The sequence below is a fragment of the Canis lupus genome, chromosome 20 (genome assembly GCF_011100685.1).
Source record: "Canis lupus familiaris isolate Mischka breed German Shepherd chromosome 20, alternate assembly UU_Cfam_GSD_1.0, whole genome shotgun sequence".
Lineage (NCBI taxonomy): Eukaryota > Metazoa > Chordata > Mammalia > Carnivora > Canidae > Canis > Canis lupus.
This window is the reverse complement of record NC_049241.1, coordinates 7691923-7716245: the sequence shown is the minus strand read 5'-3', so window position 1 is coordinate 7716245 and position 24323 is coordinate 7691923. Positions and strand designations below refer to the sequence as shown.

Here is a 24323-nt window from a genome sequence, read left to right as displayed (position 1 = left end):
TATTTTTATTTATGATAGATACAGAGAGAGAGAGAAAGAGGCAGAGACACAGGAGGAGGGAGAAGCAGGCTCCATGCCGGGAGCCCGACGTGGGACCCAATCCCGGGACTCCAATATCGTGCCCTGGGCCAAAGGCAGGCGCCAAAGCGCTGAGCCACCCAGGGATCCCCCATAGTTCTGGATTCTTATTTTATTTTTATTTTATTTTATTTTTTTAATTTTTATTTATTTATGATAGTCACACACAGAGAGAGAGAGAGAGAGAGAGAGAGAGAGAGAGGCAGAGACACAGGCAGAGGGAGAAGCAGGCTCCATGCACCGGAAGCCCGATGTGGGATTCGATCCCGGGTCTCCAGGATCGCGCCCTGGGCCAAAGGCAGGCGCCAAACCGCTGCGCCACCCAGGGATCCCTAGTTCTGGATTCTTAAGAAGCATCCCAGCTAATTCTTATAAGAAAAAATTTGGAAATATTGCTCCCTGTCAAAAAGATAATGTGCATAAACTAGAGTTAGTGAGTGGTGCCAAGCTTGCCCTCATTCATTCATTCATTCACTAAGCATTTAATGAGCACCTACTATGTGTCAGGCCAGGTATCAGGTGGAGAGAAACAAGTAACAAACAAGACAGTTTTTGCTTCCCAGGAGCCTACAGTCTAGTGGATAATATTTAATGACTTAGTCACATAGATCATGAATTAGTAAGTGCTGAGAAGTCAGGATTACTGTAAGCAACAAGCAGGAAACCTAAACAGTTTTTTTGTTGTTGTTGTTCATACAGGATTTGTATCCCTTTTTTTCAGCAATGACCTAAATTTTATCAATCAAATTCTTCTACCTAGGAGTTTTTATGTCTGGAGTGAGTGACTAAAGTAGCAGGGGCAATGGGTGATTCATAAAGTATAAATGAATTCAGAAGCATAAATCACTGATCCAGTGACCAGGGCTTCCCATGGCAATTGCACCCTGTATTAGTTTTACTTATTGCTGTGTAACAAATTACACCAAAACTGTGTAGCTTAGAAGAACATTCAACGTGGATGGAACTGGAGGGTATTATGCTGAGTGAAGTAAGTCAGTCGGAGAAGGACAAACATTATATGTTCTCATTCATTTGGGGAATATAAATAATAGTGAAAGGGAAAATAAGGGAAGGGAGAAGAAATGTGTGGGAAATATCAGAAAGGGAGACAGAACGTAAAGACTGCTAACTCTGGGAAACGAACTAGGGGTGGTAGAAGGGGAGGTGGGCGGGGGGTGGGAGTGAATGGGTGACGGGCACTGGGTGTTATTCTGTATGTTAGTAAATTGAACACCAATAAAAAAAAAAAAAAGAAAAAAAAAAAAAAAAAAAGAACATTTAAACACTTTTTATTTTATTTACATTCAATTAACATATAGTGTATTATTAGTTCAGTGATTCATCAGTTGTATATAACATCCAGTGCCCATTACATCAAGTGCTCTCCTTAATGCCCATCACCCAGTTACCCCATGCCCCCCCGCCTCCGGTGACCCTCAGTTTGTTCCCTGTAGTTAAGAGTTTCTTCTGGTTTGCCTCTCTCTCTGATTTCATCTTATTTTATTTTTCCCTTCCTTCTCCTATGATTCTGTTTCTTAAATTCCACATATGAGTGAAATCATGTGATAATTGTCTTTCTCTCATCGACTTATTTTGCTTAGCATAATACCCTCTAGTTCCATCCACATCATTGCAAATGGTAAAATTTCATTTAGTTGATAGCTGAGTAATATTCCATTGTATATATATACCACATCTTCTTTATCCATTATCCGTTGATGGACAATTGGGCTCTTTCCATAGTTTGGCTGTTGTGGACATTGCTGCTATAAACATTGGGGTGCAGGTACCGCTTCAGATCACTACGTTTGTATCTTTGGGTAAATACATAGTAGTGCAATTGCTGGGTTGTAGGGTAGTCCTATTTGTAACTTTTTAAGGAACCGCCATATGGCTTTCTAGAGTGGCTATACCAGCTTGCATTCCCATTAGCAGTGTAAGAGGGTTCCCCTTTCTCCACATCCCTGACAACATTTGTTGTTTCTTGACTTGTTAATTTTAGCCCTTCTGACTGGTGTCAGATGGTATTTCATTGTGGTTTTGATTTGTATTTCCCTGATGCTGAGTGATGATGAGCAATTTTTTATGGGTCTGTTGGCCATTTGTATGTCTTCTTTGGACAAATGTCTGTTCATGTCTTCTGCCCATTTCTTGACTGGATTATTTGTTCTTTGAGTGTTGAATTTGTAAGTTCTTATAAATTTTAAATACTAGCCCTTTATCTGATAAGACATTTGCAAATACCTTCTCCCATTCTGTAGGTTGTCTTTTGGTTTTGTCAACGTTACCTTTGCTGTGCAAAAGCTTTTTATCCTGATGAAGTCCCAAGAGTTCATTTTTGCCTTTGGAGATGTGTCTAACAAGAAGTTGAATGGCTGAGGTCAGAGAGGTTGCTGCCTGGGTTCTCCTCTAGGATTTTGGTGGATTCCTATCTTACATTTAGGTCTTTCATCCAATTTTAGTCTATTTTTGTGTATGCTATAAGAAAATGGTCCCATTTCATTCTTCTGCATGTGGCTGTCCAACTTCCCCAACACTATTCGTTAAAGAGACTATCTTTTTTCCATTGGATATTCTTTTCTGCTTTGTCTAAGATTAGTTCACCATAGAGTTGAGGGTCCATTTCTGGGTTCTCTATTCTGTTCCATTGATCTATGTGTCTGTTTTTGTGCCAGTACCATACTGTCTTTATGATTATAGCTTTGTAATACAGCCTAAAGTCTGCAATTGTGATGCTACCAGCTTTGGCTTTCTTTTTCAACATTCCTTTGGTTATTCGGGGTCTTTTCTGGTTCCATACAAATTTTAGGACTCTTTGTTACAGCTCTGAAAAAAATGTTGGTATTTTGATAGGGGTTACATTGAATGTATAGATTGCTCTGGGTAGCACAGACATTTTATCAATATTTGTTCTTCCAATCCATGAGCATGGAATGCTTTCTTTGTGTCTTCTTCATTTTTTCATGAGTGTTCTATAGTTTTCAGAGTATAGATATTTTACCTCTTTGGTTAGGTTTATTCTCAGGTATCTTATGGTTTCTGGTGCAATTGTAAATGGGATCAATTCCTTAATTTCCCTTAAAGAACATTTCTGATCTCACAGTTTCTGTGGGTCATGAATCCAGGCACTGCTTACTTGAGTCCTCGGGCTCAGGGTCTCTGATGAGGCTGCATTCAAGGTATCAACCAGGGAAAGGTCAGCTTCCAAGATCACTCATGTGCTTGCTGGCAGGATTTGGTTCCTCACTGGCTGTTGACCAGAAGTATCTGTCAGTCCTTTGCCATATGGGCCTCTCAACAGGGCAGCTCCTTTCCGGCAGAGCAAGCAAGTGAGAAAGTAAGATGGAAGTCAGAGACTTTTTGAACCCAATATAAGAATTAATATGCCCCCATTACTTTTTATAGCTTTCTATTTGTGAGAAGTGAGACATTAAGTCCAGGACACACTCAAGAGGGGATTACACAAGGACTTGAATACCATGAGGTGGGGACCCCTGGCAACCATTGTAGAATCTGCCTACCACATATCCAATAGGTCATATGGTTGGATTTGGGCTATTTCTTTTTTTTTTTTAAGATTGTATTTATTTATTCATGAGAGACACAAAGGGAGAGGCAGAGACATAGGCAGACAGACAGGCAAGCTTACTGCAGGGAGCCTGATGTGGGACTCCATCCAAGGACCCCAAGATCACACCCTGAGCCTAAGGCAGATGCTCAACCACTGAGCCACCCAGGTGCCCCAGATTTGGGCTATTTCTCATGTCTTCCTTCCTGGATCCCAGCCCACTCTCTAAAACCTCTTTTTAGTCTTCCAGGAGATTCCATACACAGTCTGATTATCTTTTTTGCTTAATGCTTTCCTGGTGTCACTGGAAATCAAGGATATTGACAGAGAACTCCAAGCACGGATAAGGATTTTACGTCTTATCAGGTAAATCAGCAGAGGCATGCTGTATTAGTTTCTTAAGTATAGAATACTACAAACTGAGTGGCTTGAAACAAAAGAAATTTATCATGTCTCAGTTTTGGAGGACAGAAGTCCAAAATCAAGTGTTGATAAGGCCATGCTTTCTCTGAAACCTGCAGGGAAGAATACTTCCTTGCCTCTTCCCAGCTTCTGAGGGTTTTCCAGCAATCCTTGGCATTCCTTGGCTGGCAGCTATAGCACTTCAATGTCCACCTTCATTGTCACATGATACTTTCCCCTTGTGTGTATGTCTCTGTATCTTGTTTCCTCTTCTTATAAGAACACCAGTCATATTGCATTAAGGCCCTACCCTACTTTTTAGTATGACCTCATCTTAACTCATTACATCTCCAATGACCTTATTTCCAAATCAGTGAATGCTATTCACATTCTGAGATACTAGGGATTAGAACTTCAAATTGTCTTTGGGAGGGACACAGTTTAATCCATAACAGATGCCAAGAGTCAGACACATAGTAGATTCTCAGCAAATATATACTAAATAAATGGATTTAGTTGGCAAAAAAGGGGGTAGATTTGGTTTTAGCCTTGAAACGGGCATTCAGATACAGGATTCATCCATCCAATCCACTAATATCTATTGAGCACCTACTTTGTGATAGCCACTGTTCTAGGTGTTGGAGACGTAGTGATGGCAAAACAAAGTCCCTGTCCCCCATTGTAGCTACATTCTAGTAGAATAGGCATAAAACAAGTAAATATATGATCTAATGGCAGGTATCAAGCATTACAAAGAACAATAAAGCAATAAGACAGACAAATAGTCATGGCTATGGGTATGGGCAGGGAAAACCTTTTCATGAAGGTGGTATTTGCCTCCATTCTTGAAAGCCTGTCCAGAGCTAAAACCTACAACAGTATATGGGAGAAGGGAGAGACTGAGTCTCTTGGGCCAAGGTATGGGCAACAGGAGGTATAGGATAGAAAAGAATTGCAGGTAAGGCAAGTCTTGGCCTCAGAATAAGGCTGAAGCCCAGTTCTCAGAAGGGGCCACATGATAAATGTTAATTCATCAAGATGGTCAACTTGGAGTCTGGCTCTCTTGGTAACAAGCTAGGAGGGACTATGGGTAAATAATGGTAAGGATGATATCTACTGATTATTGCATGTGTTAAAAATTTATATAACCTCATTGAATCCTCAGAATAACCTTATGAGTTAGGTACTATGACTCCTCCAATTTAGAGGTGAGGAAACAAAGACCCAGAAAAAGCAACTTGTGCCCTGACAGGTCAGAATATTGACAGTCTTTGGGGAAGAACTGGGTGTCATGAATAGCAGCGGAACAAGGGGATGTTTCTGGGTGCCAGTAAGGCTCTAGTTATGGACCTGAGTGGTAATCACAGAGGTGTGTTTACTGTGGCAATTCATGGTACTTGTGACTTGTCTGTTTCTCTCTATGAATATGACAATAAAGTTATTTATTTTAAAGAATGAGAAATGATAAATGATCTGTAATAAACTGAAAAAGGGTAATAGCTTTAAATATAAAAAGTAAATAAAAATCAATAAGAAACCACTAAGACTTCCCCATTAGAAAAACCAGCAAAGGAGATGTAAACAACTGATAAAAAGAGGCATTACAAATGGCTTTGTATGTGCTTGAAAAAATCTTTAACCTTGGTAGTGAGGAAACAAGTCAAAAAATTAAAACAATGAGACATCAATTAAACTGAGCAGACTGGCAAAGATTTAATAACAAATAATAGGGACTTAGGCTTCTGACCATAATAGTAGTAGCAGAAACACATTTACACATATACTTACACACTAATACCATCTTAGACAACTAAAAATAAAGACAAACAAAATTGTATGAAATAATGACTTTCAGTTTTTGGACAACAGGAGCTCTGTACAGCAATTCCTAAGAGAAGGAGACAAATGAGGGGAGCCCTATGATGCCTTGGCTTACTGATGTGTGTTTCCAAGCCACAGAACAGAGAAAAAGGAACCCACAGAGAGACTCGTAGTCTTTTTAAGAAGAGTAGGGAGAATTGAGAGTTTATAGAGCTCAAAGAGACTAGAATTTGCAAGGCAGAGTACAGAGAGTGGAATGCTGAGAAAGCGAGCCCTGGAAAGCTTTAGAAAGTTCCCCTCAAATCTTAAGCCAAGTACTGATCAGCAAACCCATGTGAGTAAACCACCCAAGGCTTGGGAAGGAGCCACTGAAAAGGAGGGGAAAGAATAATTCTCAATTTCCAAATGCACACCGGGTCTGTAATGGTTCATATTCACACCAACCAGAGTTGGAAGACCTTTTAATACATAAGGCATCAAGTACAACTCTCAGAAGGCCATTTCCTTGATAGTGGGGCCAATTTAGGCCTAGACTCAAGGATATTCTGTTCCTGCATAACAAAATTTAAAAGCAAGCCTCAAAAGTATCAGTCTGTTTCCTAGTAATTTAACTGAATCTCAGAACAAAATTCAAACCTATTTAAAGAAAATTGAAGAAATCCATCACCCAACATGAAATCCACGATAAAATTTTTAAAAAATTACCAGGCGTGCAAAGAAGCAGGAAAGACTGACCCATAATGAGAAGGAAACTCATTCAATTAAAACATAGCCAGAAGTGATACAGAAATAAAATAAGTAGAATGACATTAAAATAGCTCTTTCAAAAATATATGTACAAGAAACTGAAAGCAAGGAGAGGCATGCAAAGGGGAGATATAGAAGATATAAAAAGTCCCAAATCAAACAGAGATTAAAAGTAAAATGTCTGAATATGGATGGAATTAACAGCAAATTAGCTTTAGGAGAAGAAAATATTAGTAAACTTTATAAATAGCAATAGAAACTGTCCAAATTGAAACCTAGGGGGAATAAAAAAAACAGAAGAAGAAAATGAACAAACCATTCATGAGCTATGAAATAGGGGCCCCATATTCATATAATTAGAGGCTCCAGAGAAGAGGAAAAAAGAATCTTGTTTGGGGTAGAGGGGAACAAAAAAATGTCCTAAAAAATAATAGCCAAACATTTTACTCCACAGATCCAGGATGCTCCACCAACCTCAAACACAGGAAACATTAGACAATTACACCACAATCAAACTGCTTAGCACTAGTTAAAAGAGAGAATCTTATAAGCAGCCAGACAGAAAGCACACACTAAGTATAGACAAACAAAGGAAAGAACAACTTTTCATTTTTTACTGCAGACTTTTCATGGGAAACAATGAAAGCTAGAAGGAAGTGGAACAATATTTTTGAAGTGCTGACAAAAACGTCAACCTGTATTATACTAGATATATAGTGAAAACATCTTTCAAAATGAAGGAAAAAAAACAAGGGAGAAATTGAAACTCTTAATATATTGCTAGTGAGATTGTAAAATAATGCAGCTACTGTGGAAAACAGTAGTATGGCAGTTCCTCAAAAGGGTAAATATAATTACCATATGGCCTAGCAATTATACTCCTAAGTATATACATAAGAGGATGGAAACAAATTTCCACACAAAATCTTGTATATCAATGTTCATAGCAGAATTATTTATTTATTTATTTATTTATTTATTTATTTATTTATTTATTTTAAAAGATTTATTTATTTTAGAAAGTGAGCAATTTATAAGTTGTGAGGGGCAGAAGGAGAGGGAGAGAGAATCTCAAACAGACTCTGCACTGTATTGAGCCCATCACAGGGTGATCCAGTGAACCTGAGATCATGACCTGAGCCAAAACTAAGAGTTGATGCTCAACCAACTGAGCCACCCAGGAACCCCAGAGCAGAATTATTTATATTAGCTAAAAATGAAAACAACCCAGATCTTCATCAGCTGATGAACAGATAAACATAATGTGGAATATCCATATGATGGAACGTTATTTGGCCATAAAAAGGGGTGAACTACAGATACATGCTATAACATGGATGAACCTCAAAAACATGGTAAGTATGGCAAAAAATAGAGAGGAAGACAAACCATGAGAGACTCCTAACTCTGAGAAACAAACTCTGGTTGCAGAAGGGTAGGTGGGTGCGGGGGATGGAGTAACTGGGTGATAGGCATTAAGGAGGGCACTGATGTGATGAGCACTGGGTATTATACTGTATGTTGGCAAATCGAATTTTATTATTTTTTAAAACACGCTAAGCAAAAGAAGTCAGACACAAAATGCCATATATTATATATTTCTAATTATATAAAATGTCCAGAATAGGCAAATATATAGAAATAGAAATAATAGAAAATAAATAAATAAATAAATAAATAAATAAATAAATAAATAAATAAATAGAAAATAAATAAATAGGGCTAGGAGAGGAGGAAAATGAAGACAAAATGTGTGCAAATAGGAATAGGGTTTCTTCTTGGGGTGATTAAAAAGTGTTCTAAAATTAGTGTTGATGATTCCACTGCTCCTTTTAAAAGAGTAACTTTACATGTAAATTATATCTCAATGAAGTTGTTATTTCTTAAATAACACAAGTTGTATGACTTTTCTAGATATACAAAAGCTGAAAGACTTCATCACAAGCACTTTCATTAAAGTTAAAGGACCTCCTTGAGGCAGAGGGAAATTATAATCAGATGGAAAATATGGCTCAAAACAATGGAATGAGGAATGTTAGAAATGAGAAACAAATGGTTTAATAAGATTTTTTTTTAAGGGGCATTTGGATGGCTCACTCAGTTAAGCATCCAACTTTTGATTTTGGCTCAAGTCATGATCTCATGGTTGAGAGAGAGAGAGCCCCAACATGGGGCTCTCCATGTTGGGGCTCTCTCTCTCTCCCTCCCTCTGCCACTCCCCTGCTAAAAGAAAAAGAAGTATTTTTACAAACCTTCTTAAGAGATAATTTACTTAAAGCAAAAATAGTAATTTATTGGCAGGGAGATATAACATAAGTAGAAGTAGACAGCAATAGGACAAAAGTTGAGAGGGAAAATGAAGTATTCTGTCACAGGTTCTCATGAGACATGGCACACCTGAATGCAGACTGTGGTAAGTTAAAGATGTAGTCCATAAACCCTAAAACAACTGCTACAAAATTGCATATATAATGGGCCAAAAAGGAAGATAAAATAGAATCATAAAAGATTCTTGATTGATCCAGGGCAAGGGGACAAATGAATAAAGAATAAACAGGACAAGCACAAAGCAAATAGCATAATGGCATATTTAAACCTAATCATATCAATAATCACATGATATTTAAATAGCAAAAACACCCCAGTTGAAAGACAGATGTCAGACTGGATAAAAAAGCAAAACACAATTATATGCTGTCTGCAATAGACCACTTTGAATATCAAGATACAAATCGGGTTAAAGGGAAAAGATAAAGGATCTACTCTGCAAATACTAATCTAAAGAAAACTGGGGTGGTGGCTATATTAATACCCTGCAGCGAAGCAAGGTACCCTGGGGCAAGCTGGTGAAAATGTAAATTCCTGGGTTCTACCTGGGGCCAAGACTATCTTACCAGGCTGGAAGGCTGTGAGCCTCAAATGCCCAGCTGAGAGCTGGCATGCACTTGGGCAGGGCAACAGATTCACTATAGGGTTCAGAATGCAATGTGTGGAATGTGTATGGGGTGGTGTTGCAGGCTGGAGACAGAGACCCAGGGAGGCAAGGAGTGATGGAGGCTTGGGTCACTGCAGAGGCAGAGATGCATGATGTGTTTGACAGACCACAGAGGCTAGGACAGAAAGGCAAAAGGTAGAGGAGACAGATAGGAGGAATCTGAGTGGGGGGAACTGGGAGACAGGTCCATGGCATAAAGATGGGGAAATGAGGAGGGGAATGGTTAGTGGGCAGGGAGATCCAGATTGGAGGACAAATGCTGATCCATTTAATATTTACTATAAATCTAGTATGTGATAAGCCCTGAGCTGATTGACGGCCCTGTGGAGAGGTCAGAGATAAAGGAAGCTCAGTTCCCTCCTTCTAGAAGCAAAATATGTCGCATCACCAGAATCTGTATTATTCTGACCTGCATGATGAATCTCTGAGAGTGCTCTGGAATGCAGCATTTCCTAAACTTACTTGACAATCTGAAGAGCAGAAGCATAGCAGTGATTATCACTTACTGAGTACTTATTGCATGCCAAACATTTTATCTGCAGCTGGGCTTTCAGGGAACATGCTCACTTTGCAGTGCATCTGTAAGATATGAGGGCTCCCCCCTCATAAAACCCCAAATGCGTGTCTCACTCTGACAAACATCCACCTTTCCCCCCTGATAAGGTGTTGGAAGATGGATTAAAGTTTCAAGTTCTGTTGGAAGGAATGAAGTACAACTTTGATAGGGAAAGTCATACCACAGGTAAGCTCAACTGGGTTGAGATGGGCAGCCCCCCGCCCACCCCTTAGGAGAGATTTCCCTCATATCTTCCACTGTCAGGCAGTAGAACTATAATGATTTGACAAGGAAAGGCTTACAAGTGTTGAGTGACTTCCCCATGGAAACACTGCTAATAAGTGGATCTGAACCCAGACCACCTTGACTACAGATTCTAGTTCCCTAACTCTTGCATGGTGAGTTTTCTCACAGCTGTGGAATTAGGGCAACAGAGTTTGCAAAATGCCCCTCTGCAGGACAATAAACTCATAAAACAAGATGGGCCTACAATATCTTGTGCCAGAAGTGTTCAAAGAATGCTGGGGGCATCCCAAAAAGACACAGGAGCCAGCTCATAGGAGCTCCCACTGGCCCAATCTGGGACAATTTGAGGATCAAAATAAATAATCACAGTAATGCATTATAACCCATTAAATAAAATGGGAATCCCTGAGTCTATACTGAGTCTCTGCATAAATGAGCAAATAAATGGAAGAGGAGAAAGCTTTTCATTATGGTTGGATTGCCAACTGATGAATTTAGAATGATGGAATCAGAAAATCGCCATTTGGCAACTGTCTTTGTAATACTTGATTCAGATGAGAATCATGAATAAATGCTAAAACCAGTGCCTGAAAGTTTGACGGGAAATGGAATATTCACCTAATTCCAAAGTACTTTCTCCTCCACAAAACACTTCTTAGTGACAAAGGAGAACAAAGGATCTTTACTGCAGGGAAATCCGGGAGACACTGTCTTCATCAAGTGATTAAAGCTAACCTGACCAGTGATGGGACAAATAGAAATTGTGTGCTAGCTGATAGGATGCCATGAGAAGGATACATCCCTTCTGTGTTATTCCTAAAATGTGCATCCTGGATCAATAATGAGAAATAGCAGCCCAAGTGAAGTTGAGGGACACTATAACATATCCAGCCTGTAATCTTTGAAAGAATAGAGGTCATGCAAGCCTCAGGAAGACTGAGGAGCTGTTCTAGAATGGAAGAGACTAGAGATGAAGGAGACATGATCCAGGACTGGATCCTCTGCTATCAGGACATCATAGGAATAATTGGGAAACTTGAATGCATTCTGAAGATTAGATGCTTATAAAGCACTGATACCCAATGTGGGTACTTGTGGTGAGGTAGAGAATATCCTTGTTTGTAAGAAATATGCACAAAGTACTTGGGGGCTGATAGGGTATCCTTTTAGCAGCTTACTTTCAAAAGGTTCAGGGGAGAAAAGCTCTGGGTCCTACTGCTGCAACTTTCTGTAAATTTGAAATGAAATTTTTTTTTTAAAGAAAGAAACAGAGTTGCTTTTTGGGAAACTTTTTCCTGTTATTATCTTAGGAAGGTGCTCCCTCGTGGAAAGGAGGATGGAAGAGAACTTTTCTTTATGGTGAGGCAGGGCTGGGGGGTGGGAAGAGAACTTTCTAAGAAGAGCCAAAGGCTTTCTTTTCTCCTCCCACGCAGGTGTTGATGAGCCTCTGACTACATGGGTAAAGACCTGGGGCTGATTCTAGAGACCTAGGCTTGAGGCCAACTTCTGCTTGCACACTTGCAGCAATGCAGAGCTCACTACCTCTAGTGTAAGCCGTCACTGTTGGCAGCCCACGACTCAGGTCTGAGGGAGGCTGCTCTGCACTCTAGAAGGACCAGATGCCTTCTGATTTAAGCATCAGTTCAGTTTTACCGGGAAGTGTTCAGTGGGATTCCTTTAGCCTCCTCAGCCAGGCTTTGTAGTTATGGCGCTCCCTTGTGTCCAAGGAAAGAGGTGCCGCCGCCACAAGCCAAGATCCTTCCAGGCGAGGACAGGGATGTTTCTGTTCTCACCACCCCCACCCCAAATTTACTCCTTCAACCAGCCAGCCCCTTTACTCCCATTCACTCAGGCGTTCATTCTTTATTTGTTTTACTTTTTTTTTTCATTCAAGCAACAACAACTCTCCAGGTAACTGCTTGATCCTGAAAGTACAAAAATGGATCTCCTCACCCTTAACATGGAAGACCTCTTGGTCTGATGGAGGGACAGATTACTACACTACAGCAGGATCTGTGCTCTCCAAATGTCAGCACAAGGGGCTCTGGGAGCACCCGAAACAATCTGGGAGGGTTTCTAGGAGGAGGTGACCAGAATCAAACTCCTTTCTGCTCCCTGCAGCCACCATCCTGGAGTTCTCTAGAAACTTGCTACTTTCTCCTCTAGGGCTTCCAGCTCTGTCAAGGCCTGGCTGATAGTGAGCTACACTCTTAAGGTCCTACATCTAGCCACAAACACATCAGAGCTCAATGAGTCCCTTCGGGCAACCCTAAGACACAACTTCCCCTGCTGGTATTAATGACGATGATTACGATACTAATATCAGTATTAGTAATAATGGCTATCATTTAGTGAACTCTGGTTTGTTCCAGGCCTTGTGCTCAGAACTGAATAACACCATATCATGTAATTCTCACAATGACCCCACAGATAGCAAGATTATTCCCATTTCATCGAGGAGGCTCATTGAAGGGAATCTCACCAATCTTCTTCCAGTCTACAGCTTCCCCGTAGTCTGCACCCATATCCCCCACTCCCCTGGCTGTTCCATCTACGGACAGTCCCCACTTTTCTCACAGGTCAGCTCCAGATCCCATCACCTGGCACATTCTGGGGGCTTGATGCAGAATTATTTTGCTCAATCAACTATTGCTGGGCATCACCTCCCTTCACAAGAGAGTGAACCACTACACTGGTAGACAGCAGAGCTTGTACCTATTCCAGGGATGGGGACCTTTATATTTCTCTGTGCCCCCAAGCTCATCTTCCCTCAATCCATAGGCTTGATCCATATCTGTTGTTTGAAGGAAACTCCCTCCTATCTTGACACCTGATGTTGGTCTAAAGCCACCAGAACTTTTATTTCTTTTCTTAGAGCATTTTATTTATTCAATTATGAGAGACACGCAGAAAGAGAGACAGAGGGAGAATCAGGCTCCCTGCCTGATGTGGAACTCAATCCCAGGACCCCAGGATCACCACCTGAGCCAAAGGCTGATGTTCAACCACTGACCCACCCAGGTGCCCAAGAACTTTTATTTCCAATGCTCAAACTGATATTGGTTTTGATATATGTCTAGAATTTTCATGTGATACCACAGGGGATATTAAGCTGACCATTTCAGGTCAATGGTGAACATTTTCCCAGGGCCTGCTATATGTGCTAGACTTGGTTATATTCACTGTCTCCTTCTACCACTGACTCCTCTCCTCACTCCTTCCTGAAGGAGTGGATTCTCAGAGAGGTGAGAAACATGGTGCCCTGGGTACTCTCAGGTGCATTCTCAGTTCCTCCCACACGCCACACTCATCCCTATCTCCAGGCCTTTGTGCTGGCTCTTCTCTCTGCCTGCATGCTTGTTCTCTGGAAGCTTCTCCTGGCCGGCTCCTGCTCATCATTCAGGTCTCTGCTCAGTATCACCTGCTCTGACCACCCTACCTAGCCATGTCACTCTCTGCCTGTTCCACTCCTTCATGGCATTGACCACACTCTGAGATCCTTTGCTTCCTCACTGACTTCCTATAAGCATATGAGCTCCAGGAGGGCAGGGACTCAGCCATCTGCACCCCTGGGATCCAGCACAGGGCTGGGCACACTGCAGGTGCTCAGTAAGTATTTGCTGAGTGAATCAACTGGCTTGTAAGCCCTGTCCACTTGACTTCTGATGACCCTTTCACCTACCCCCTCATCCCTCTCACTGCTGTTACTGTGGCTATGACAGCAATACCTGGTGACATTACCTCTATCCCCTCAGGCATTCATCCTATAGAGCTGTCCCTCCTCAAAGGCATTATTATATAATGTCTCTATTATTATTATATATAATGTCTACATTATTATTATAATTGTCATTTTGACCCTTATTTGATAAAGACTGTGAACCTGTCATCATTGCTGCATTAAAATTCCCCCCACTATCCCAAGGTTATTAACCACTTTACAGATGGGGGAATAGAAGCTTAAGCCCAAGCTGACACAGCTACTAAATGGCAAAACTGGGATTTGAACAGAGGTCAGTGTGACTCCTGAGGCCTGACTTGGCTGTTGTGTTCTACTACAGAGCACAGCTTTCATGAATGTCAAACTGGAGTGTGCATTAGAATTCCCTAAAGGGCTCATGAAAACACAGACTGGGCTCCAGTCCCTACAGGTGTGATTCAGTGGGCCTGGGGTGGACCTGAGAATCTGCATTGCTCACATGTTCCAGGGAAGGCTCCTGCTCACCTGGCAAGTAGTGAGTAGCATCACACTAGGAGAACCATTGACCTAGAAAAATGCACAGCAGCCCCCAAAACAGGTTTATCTGCAGTTTCAGGAAGTTCATGGATCTCCTACAGCTTCTCCATGCACTCTGAGGACCCACGACCTCACCTTCAGAACCACTGTTCACAGAAGGTATGTAAATCAGACCCATGACACCCCTAGTCTGGGGAGTCTGTTCAGCAAGTTTCTGTTAACCGAGGGACACCTGAGTCTCAGTCCCTATTCCCCTTGCAAATCTGACTCTCCCTTAATAAAGTTAATTATCTGACCTTGAAATGTACTGTAGCTGACACTCCATGGAAAGGCCTCTGCTTGTCTTATCGACGCAAATGATAAATATAGGGCCCGGAGCAATTTATCTCAGAGATTTTGTGTCAGTATTTTAATAATCATTGAGCAGAGCCTTGGGAGCCAATTACAGAACTAGGGCAGTTTTCTTTCTTTCTTTCTTTTTTTTTTTTTCTAAAGCTACTTGGTTTCCAACTCCTAAAACTTGTGGGCGGCTAATCCTGATGGGTCCAGAAGGGTTCTGACATAGTTTTCCCCAAGGGTGAGTGGTGCATAGAATTTGAAATTTTGTTCATGTAAAGCAGTTGCACTGACACTCTCTTCCTCCTCACCCCCTTCCCTCTCACCAGCCTCCCCTGTGAAACCAAGTTATGTTAGGATCTCTCATCTGGAGTCAACAGCCTGCCTGTTGTCAACTGGGCACTGGGGCCTTTAGCCTTCTTCCTTGCTCTGGGGACCCTGCACAGTCTGGCTGGCTTTTGTGGAAACCTGGACCAGGGGAGCTTTGGGGCCAATGGCAGACTGGGCCTCCCAGGACAGTCCCAGATCCGGGATCCCTGGGAGCTTGGCATCCTCTTACCACCTGGCGATTTCCCCTTCTAGGCACACACCTGATGAAGGCCTAAGTCTTCACAAGATCTTTGTAGCTGGGTAGAGCTGTCCCTCACTCCAGCAAGGCCAGTGACACTCCAAGGCTGGTCCTCAGTGCCAGCCTTGGAAACTGTCAATCACATCATGTTACAACCTATTCTCTGCCCTACACTGGCCCCCATGGTACCTGGAGAGTGAGCATTCCTTCTCGGTCCAGCCCCTCCAACTGCACTGACCCCATCTTCCCCACTGTCCCCTTTGTTCTGTCTAAGGCACAGGCCTCTGCGCTGTTTCCAGGCACAGTCCTGTGTCAAGGTCTTCAGTGGCAATTTCCTCCTCCCCAGAGAGCTGGTTCCTCACACGACTCAGGTCTCTGCTCAAACGTCACCTCTCCAGACACTCCCTACCCCTCTCCCATACCCTATGATTTTTTGTATACCACTAGCCATTACCTTCACAATGTATACTTATTGTGTGTCTAGCTACTGGTACCTCTCTCACTAGACAGTAAGGACCACAAAGGCAAGGACCAGGTTTGGCTTTTACCTGTCCTTGTATTTCTAGTGCTAGGCTCATAGGAGACACTCAATAAATATGAATGAATGAACAAATGCATGCATGAATGAATGAATGAATGAATGGATGCATGCTACCGCTGAGGGAGTAGACCATGTGTTCTAGCTGGATGGTTCCACATTTATCCTCTCACTTATCCTGCAAAATAGATTGCTGGCCCTCTTTTTCTTTTTCTTTTCTTTTAAAGCAGGAGTTGTTTACTTACTTCCCTGCTTTTGTTGTAATATAACTTTTAAATAGGTAAATATTTAAATTTGTATTTTTATTATTTATTTTTAAGTAGGCTCCACCCAATGTGGGGCTTGAACTCACGACCCTGAGATCTTGACCTGAGCTGAGATCAAGAGTTAGATGCTTAACTGACTGAGCCTCCCAGGCACTCCAATAGGTAATAAATTTAAATGGTTCCCAAATTAAACAGCAGAAAAGGTATGCAGTGAAATGTCTAGCTCTCTGTCCCTCACTTGTTCTACTTTTTCCTTCTCTAATCCCAATCCAAGTAAACTCTTACATTATTTTCTTATGTATGCTTCCAGGTTTTCTTTAAGCAAGTATAACAAAGCAAGTATGTTTATTTATTACCCCCCCCTTTTTTTTACACCAAAGATTGCACATCATACACACCATCTACATCTCTTGCTTAACAATTTATCCTAAACATCTTTGCCTTGGGAAAAGCCCCCAGGTTCCTACATGAGGTCTGTCTGTCGGCTTTAGGGAAATTATGAATTTCCTGAAATTAGAAGCAAAATTTTGTGTTAATGTGCATGTGTCAATTTTCCTTTTTTTTTTTAAAAAAAACACAATTTTAAGCATATATTTTAAATTATGTAATTATTTTCAAGGGGAGAGAAGAGTATAGGAAAGTGATATAACAGGATTATTGCTACTGGACTTCTTTTTTACATGAAATGACTCAGCTAAGAGGGGAGATTTCTCATTTAAGGTCACACAGTGGTAGGGGGACCTGGCCAGGAACCTAAATCTGTGTGACTCTGGGCCTGAGGATGGGAGGTTACCCACTGGCACCTCGGGTTGAGCTTGATGCAGGTGAGTGGGCTCCCAGGAAGGCCCAGGCTCATGCTGATGGAGTGCACGTGGGAGGTTAGAACCCAGGGCTTACGCAGCATGGGGTGATTGTTGCATGGTATCTGGGGGTGCCCCTAGAGGGAGAATGAGGACTAAGATAGGGCCCTAGGCAGACTCAGAGTAGACCTGGAGCAAAATCCTAGTCCCCCAGAGTGGGGAAGGGGCTCGTAGAGACTGGAAGCAGGGGCTGGTTATAGTGGGCCGGCCCCAGACCTTTCCAAACCCCACACATGATTTATGGAGCTGGGCTGCTGACACAGTCTTGCTCTGGCCGGGTTGAGTTTGGGCAAGGTTGACACAAGAGATTGGGGTGGTTCTAGGTAGTTTCACTGGACACATCTTTGCTGCAGACATTTCTCCTGCAGGCAATTTTGCCACATAACTAACTGGCCATAAGGCAATTTTGCCATAAAAGATAAAATAAGGGGGTAACAGTTTGGTTTCATTTCTCTACTGACAAAGTTTCCATTTTGATATTACATAAATCCTAGCTAGTCTTTATATGGTAATGAGTAAATGGGATACTTAAGATAGTAGATGATAACAACCATACATAGAAAATACAGGGGTAGGGGATCCCTGGGTGGCTCAGCGGTTTAGCGCCTGCCTTCGGCCCAGGGCGTGATCCTGGAGTCCCGAGATCGAGTCCCACATCAGGCTCCCTGCATGGAGCCTGCTTCTCCCTCTGCCTGTGTCTTTGCTTCTCTCTGTGTGTCTCTCATGAATGAATAAATAAAATTAAAAAAAAAGAAAATACAGGGGTAAAACTTGCTGGGGAGTTGAAAGTAAGAGTACAAAGCCAGATTGCATACTAGAAAGCAATAGTGTATCAGTTAGAAATATGCATCCTAGTATCTGGAAAACTGATACCTCTCTTAACAAAGGAAGAAATAAATAATTGTATTAATTTCTTTCATGTTTCATTTCATTCATTATCCTTTCTGATGTCTCTCTTTTACTTTTCACTATTTTATCCTTACAGCAAAATTGACTTAGGGCCAATTATTTCTGCGGTGAAAATGCTTGCAGCAAATCTGCCTATGCTGAAAATGCCAAACATGAAGATGGGGTGTGAAGATATGAAATGTCCGCAGAGGCCAGAGCTGGGGGCCACAGACCAGCAGAACAAGTGCTAGAAATCTCAGGGGAGAAGGATGCTCACTGCTCAGAACCATCCTCGAGCAACAGGCATACAGAGGGAAATCATGGACATTTTGACTATTAGGAATATTAGCTCAGGGCCCAACACTCTTCCCAAAAGGCAGGTAGGATAGAGTGGTTGGGAGTTCTGCACTTCAAGCCAAGTGTTGGGGTCAGGAGCTCTGTGGAGCAACAGCATTTGCTGGAGTCTGGAAAGAGGTGCCAAGGTATCCTGATGAAGATTACATAAATTAGAACCAAGGAGAAACAGGGCGAGGTCTGCCAGGATGACAGACATGGGCATCTTCCTGGGAAGCAGAGGGGACAAAACCAAGATAAAATGGGTCAGAATGACTTGACCAGGGCTTGAAATTTGTATCAGATGCAAAGCTAGGAAGCCATGGGGAACAGTAACAAGACCCACATCAGCAGCCTGGCCAAGGCTGCCCATTCTCTCCTGCACCTCCTTGGACATGCACACACCTCCCTCAGTTTCCTCATCTGTGAGATGCGTCCATGACCCCAGCCCTGCAAGGCTGGTCCCACAAGTGGTCCCATCACAGTCTCTGACCCCTGATGTAGAATTGCCCTCTAGGAAAAGAGCATCCACTTGCCTCCAGGAAGTGCTGTGACTCCCTTTTGAGAATTTCCTTCCTAAAAGCACCTGCAGGCTCAGGACTCAAGTGTCAGCTCCTAGGACCATTTACAGAGCACCTTGTGTGGCCCCTAAAGGAGAATCAGATGTGAATCAGATGCAGACCCAAAGGTAAATCGGATGTGACTCCTGCCTCACATGGACTTGTAGAAAGGAGCATTCGAGCAAGTACATGATGACATCAAATTGCAGTCCCTTTGAATGCATTCAAGAAACACAAACCATTATCCTTTGGCAGTGGACTTAAGCCTCAAGGCTTGGAGCTCACAGTGAACCAGTGAACAAGGTAAATGACCCAGTTGGGAAATTCTGACAGACATGGGTGTAAGTTCTGGAACCAGATCTAGGTTTTCCCCACCCTGGGTGGGCAAGTGCCCTGACTTTTCTGGGCCTCAGTCTGCTCTCCTGTGAAGTGGGTACACCATGGGGACCTGGGGCTAGTGGCAAAGATGACATGAGATCAAACATGGGAAATGCAGAGTGAGCACCATGCCTGCTCCATGATGAGGGCTGTTACAATTCCAAGTCATTTTTTAGGAGTTGATAAGGTGTGAGCACCCCAGGTGAGCACAGAGGTGGGGAGGGCTTGGGGGTCAGAGAAGGGCATGAGCAGAGGAGGAGCAGTGCTCATCTACACTTGCTGTGGAACGTAGGGACACTAGTGTCCTTAAAAGCAGGACAAGCCTGCCACCCAGTGCTGCTAGCTGCCACCACAGTAGCCAAGCAGAGCAGATGCCTCTCCTGGCTACACCCCAGCATCTCCCAGCCTGGGCCTGGCTCCTGGGAACCTCAATGGTCTTTAGAGTTCTGTGATAACCCAAGGCTGCTGCTCTCTCCCCTCACCCAAGAAGTCTTCCTCCCACCTTGATTCTTCGATCACCAATTTGTAGGTCAAGAAAGGGACTTGAGACTGCAGGAGGGGTGCCCTGCAGGTGCCACAAAGTTTGAATAAGGCTGGAGTCACTGACACCAGCAAAATGACTGAGCCTTTGGGCAGAGGTTCAGTGGAATATCAGGCATCCATGAAAAGTGATCACCTTGAGGACAGGGTGGCCCTGGGAAAGTGCTGATGCTCTCTCAGAAAGTAAAAACAGCCATACAACAACCTTCTGTGTCGTCTGTCCTTACCTGTCAGGGTCCATTTAGAGGCCTTGGGATTAGGTGGAAGAAGTGAATACAACTTCTTGTTACATAGCATGTACTTCATTATTAAATTTCCATATTATAAATAACCAAAACTTAAATGTTTTGCTATATTTATATTTTTATTCTGATTTTGTTATAAATAGTGCTTATGACTCTGTGCCCAGCACTGCCTACAAGTTTGACACACATTATCTCATTGATCCTTACACTGCCCTATGCCTAGGAGCCATCATTCCCACTTTATAAATGGGGAAACTGAGGCACAGAGAAGCAAAGCAATTAATCCAGAGTCATGAAGCCAGGACAAAGCAGAGCCAGAATTTGAACTTAGGTCTTCTAGCCCAGCCTGTCTTCCTGAGCCTCAATGCTATAGAGGCTTCCTGGCCTTGCAAGTTCCTTTGGGTTATCAGTTCTAATTCTAGACACTTCCCTTAGAAAAACCATTTTTATTTTTAAAGATTTAGTTTATTTGAGAAAGAGAGAGAGAACATGACCAAGTGAGGTGGGGGGTGAGTAGAGGGAGAAGCAGGCTCCCTGCTGAGTAGGGAGCCTGACATGGGGCTCAATCCCAGGACCCTGGGATCATGAACTGAACTAAAAGTAAACACTTAACTGACTGAGCCCCCCAGGTGCCCCTAGAAAAACCATTTTTAAAAGCTCTACCAAGAAATAGTTTTCTACATATTTGTCCTTTCTAGTTGTAGTTTATAAATTGTCCTCTATTTTTTTTAAAGACTTTTATTTATTTATTTGACAGAAAGAAAGCCAGAGAGCACAAGCAGGGGGAGCAGCAGGCAGAGGCAGAGGGAGAAGCCAACTCCCTGCTGAGCAAGGAGCCCAACATGGGGCTAAGATCCCATAACCCTGAGATCATGACCTGAGGCGAAGGCATATGCTTAATCAACTGAGCCACCCAGGTGCCCAGGTCTCTATTTGAAAGAGGGATAGGGAAGAGAGCTCAAACATCAATTTGTGGAGGAAATCTTATCTTCTACTCTCTTTTCTCTCCCTTCACGGGTTCCTGTCCCCGTCCTCAGCCACTCATCTTCTTAGTTTTTTAAAACTTAATCTCATGAAAAGTCCTGATGAATGGATCCAAAAAGAATGATTAGGAAGTAAGGTTTAATGGTGGGCCAGAAGGGGGCAAGGAGAAAGAGAGAGAACAGAGGGAGAGGGGAGAAGAGGTGCTCATGAGCATGTGTGTCCTCATATTCTCTTCTTTGAACTCTGCCACTAAGCTATAAGATGCATTACTCCCATTTACAAGATGAGGAGACTGAGGCTCCCATGGGTTTGGGGAGTTGTCCAAGGCCATGCAGCTAGAAAGTGGAAGAACGAAGACTCACACCCAATATTCTTAATGTCACATGTGGAGCTCATTGAGTGTTCTCTGAGCCCTGGAGAGAGCCTGGCATGTGGTGGAAGCTGGAGGTGCCCAGATGAGCATGACACAGCTCCTGGCCTCCAGCAGCTCAAGGCTGGATTGGGTCCTCAGGTTCAGTGGGGTTTATGTGCCCTAGTTCAGGTTGGGCCACTCCTGGTTTTTGTGCTCTTTGGAACATTGGACTATGTGCTTATCAAGAGGATCCTTATAAAGTCAATGCTCTCCACTTGGATGCTAAAAAAAAACTACCAAAGGAAGGAGAGAACCTGTGTCAAGAAAAAAGGTAAAAAAAAAGAAAAAAAAAAAGGTTAAAAAAAAAGTAAAAAGGTAAGATTCAGTGTTGTAAGTGACTCTGCTCCTGGTTAGCTGTGTGACCTTGGGCAAGTCACTTGATTTCTCTGGGATACAGTTTCCTTGACTGTAAAACAGGTCGATGCCTAGGTGCAGGGTTACCCCACAGGGTTCCAGGAGGCTGTGAAATAACATAACAGGTATGCACTTAATCTATACACTGAAAAGTGTTTCACTAAACAGACAATATTATGATGATTTTAATAAAGTTTCATCAATTCCCTACTTAATTTCTCCTCTAAGTGAAGCTGGTGCTAAGAGCTTGGTCATTGGATTGTGAGAATTTCAGAGTGGTCTTGACAATGGGTAACTCTCCTAAAGGCCCAGACACAGCAAGAAAGGAATGTTATTCCCCACGGCCCAGGCCTACTCTCCAGAATCCATCATTAAAATACTGATATCTCTCATCAACATGCTCTTCAATGCAGTAGGCATCTCCGCCAATTTTACCGAGAAGAAAACTAAGGTCGACTTGCCCAACATCCCTCAGCTTGTAAATAACAGAGTCCAGACACACTAGATTATTTGCCTCTTTGTATACTTTCCCCCATCCTTCCCTATACCCCTCTCATTCCCCATCATTCACAAAGGATGAAGACAAGAAGCAAGGTTGGCATGAAAAGGCAGTGGCCTAGGACCAAGATCCTGATGAGCAAAGACCTCATTTATAAAACCAAAGAGAGTCCTGAGGAAAGTTAATTGAAGTGAACGAAATCCCGAAGAATTTAGCACTCAATTTGAGAAACTATTTTTGGCTGAACCAAGATGAAAAGACAAAAGAAAGTGCACCAAAATTGAAGAGAAACTAATTTGGAAGACATAATAGGGAGCAAACTTCTCAAATTTCCTCAGAGCCCAGGAGACGTGATTATTCAAGAAATAATTAGATGCTATCCTGGGGGTAATGAAAGCTAAAAATGAAGAGGGAAGAAATTGAAAACTGCCAGAAAGGTCATGGGCTGCTCTCAATATTTTTTTCCTTTACAGATTTGAAGATGCAAGAATTAATTTGCAAAAGAACAATAAAGCCATACAAACTAATCAGAGAGGAAACTGAGTGGAGAGAATTTAAATATCTCACCCATCTGTTCGTGAAGACTCTGCTGAGAAATACAGAGCCAGGTGTCTCTTGAACCTATAAAAGGTGAGCAGTCCCTTCCAAAAATGGGTGGAGGAGCGCAAAAGCATGTGCCCTGCCCCAAAGCTGAACTGCCTGCTGGCATGAGGGGTCAGGAATCTTTTTCTGTCAAGGGCCAAAAGCTGTACATTTTCAGCTTTGAGGACCAGATCATCTCTGTTGCAACATTCAATTCTGTTACTATAGTGTGAAAGTTAAGAGTAGCCAGTATGTAAAAAAGTGGGCATTGCCATCTTCCAATAAAATTTTATTTACAAAAGCAGGTGGCAGGCTGGATTTGTCCTTCAGGCAAAGTCTACTCTATCCTACCTGAATTATAGCAACTGGTCTTCCTATTTGCAATCTGGGCCTGCTCCTGTCTACCCCAAAATATGAGCTAGTAGAAGAATCTTTCAAAAACCTAAGATGATGATGATAAGAAGGAGGACGAGAAGACTATTGGCATAGAAGCACACTGTACTTAGTATATGCTAGGTATGGTCCTCAGCATTTATATAACACCTACTATCTTTACAACAACCTTTATGAGGAAGGTACACATTTATAGATGGGGAACAGAGGCCCAGGGAGGTAAAGTAACTTGCCCAAGGTCACACAGCCAATGAGTGTCCAGATTTAAACTCACATGGTCTGGCTCAGGAGTCTATGCTCTTAACCACTATATTTCACTGCCTCTACTATGATTGGCTCCAAATTCATCAGGAGCTTCCCACTGCTTACAAGATCAAATCCAAATTCCTCACCTCAGGACACATCATAGGTGACTTAGCACTTCTCATCTCTCCAACCTCATCTTTCTCCAGGCCTCCTCCCTGCCCCATGCATCTAGAACTGCTTGAAGAGCCCTCTGTTTCCATACCTTCATTCATGCTATTCCACTGCCCGGGATTCTCTTATCCTTCATTCACTAACACCTACTGTATCTTCCAGACTCAATACAAGCATTATTTCTAAACAGTTCTCCATGAGCCTATTATCTCTTCCAGGTTGATCAAGTCATTTTTCTATACAAGCATTATCTCTAAACAGTTCTCCATGAGCCTATTATCTCTTCCAGGTTGATCAAGTCATTTTTCCTCTATGAATCCTAGTTTCAATGCCTATTAATTGGTGGAGGATAGTGGAATGACTGATTTTCCCAATAACCACTAACACTCTAGTATGAATTAGCCTATAAAATTAGCTTGATTTCCTAGGGGCACCTTGGAAGAGTGAGAAACAGAGGAAATAAGTTTGGATGTAGGGTAGATAAAGCCTATAGCTCATAGGACCCAATTTATTTTGAAAA

The 24323-nt window shown here is 42.4% G+C and overlaps 1 long non-coding RNA gene across 2 annotated transcripts in view; it reads left to right on the top strand.

The window, feature by feature from the left end:
* Window positions 1-23263, top strand: part of LOC102152229 — a 44334-nt gene extending 21071 nt beyond the window's left edge. The window contains exons 1-3 of one of the 2 annotated variants that reach the window (XR_005374613.1): window positions 3827-4012; window positions 18204-19302; window positions 22885-23263. This is a non-coding gene — a long non-coding RNA (uncharacterized LOC102152229). Of the gene's footprint in view, window positions 1-3826; window positions 4013-18203; window positions 19303-22884 lie in introns of those variants that run through there. The other variant, XR_005374612.1, reaches the window with a different exon arrangement.
* The last annotated feature ends 1060 nt before the right edge of the window (window positions 23264-24323 follow it).